Raw genomic sequence first — 498 nt, 5'->3', positions numbered from 1 at the left:
TTCGGTTCGAAAGGCGTGGGAAGAAAGGCCGCCTCGGAAGAAAGCGCAAAGAAACCCCCGTCCCTCCATTCCTGGTTAAGTCCGCTCACGTCGTCAATATAAAGACCTCGGTCCAAGTCTGTTCCGTCTTCTCCAAGTTTCATGGTCGCACCCTCCTACACCAGGGTCTGCCTCGACTCCCGCAGTGGTCGACCTCAGCGGCGACCCAGAGTGACGTGGACATGGGGACTGCTGATCCAGGCAGCGTCCCTTCGGTTCAAGAAACTGCTACAGAGCCCTCGGGTAAGGACGTGAACCCTGAGGATCACGACGATGTTCCCTGTCTCTCCTGACGCGCCTTCGCTCCCGCCTCAGGGTCCACACGATGTGGCCAAGTCACCAGCTTCAACGATTTCACCTTCTCCAGCCGACATACGTGCTGCTGAAGAGGCTCTGCGCGAGGCCGAGGAAATGCGGCTCATGTTTGGCTCGAGTGACGAAGATGAAGAGTCAAACCAG

The sequence above is a fragment of the Phytophthora infestans genome, genomic scaffold (assembly GCF_000142945.1).
Source record: "Phytophthora infestans T30-4 supercont1.115 genomic scaffold, whole genome shotgun sequence".
Taxonomy (NCBI): domain Eukaryota; phylum Oomycota; class Peronosporomycetes; order Peronosporales; family Peronosporaceae; genus Phytophthora; species Phytophthora infestans.
This window is presented reverse-complemented; position numbering follows the sequence as displayed.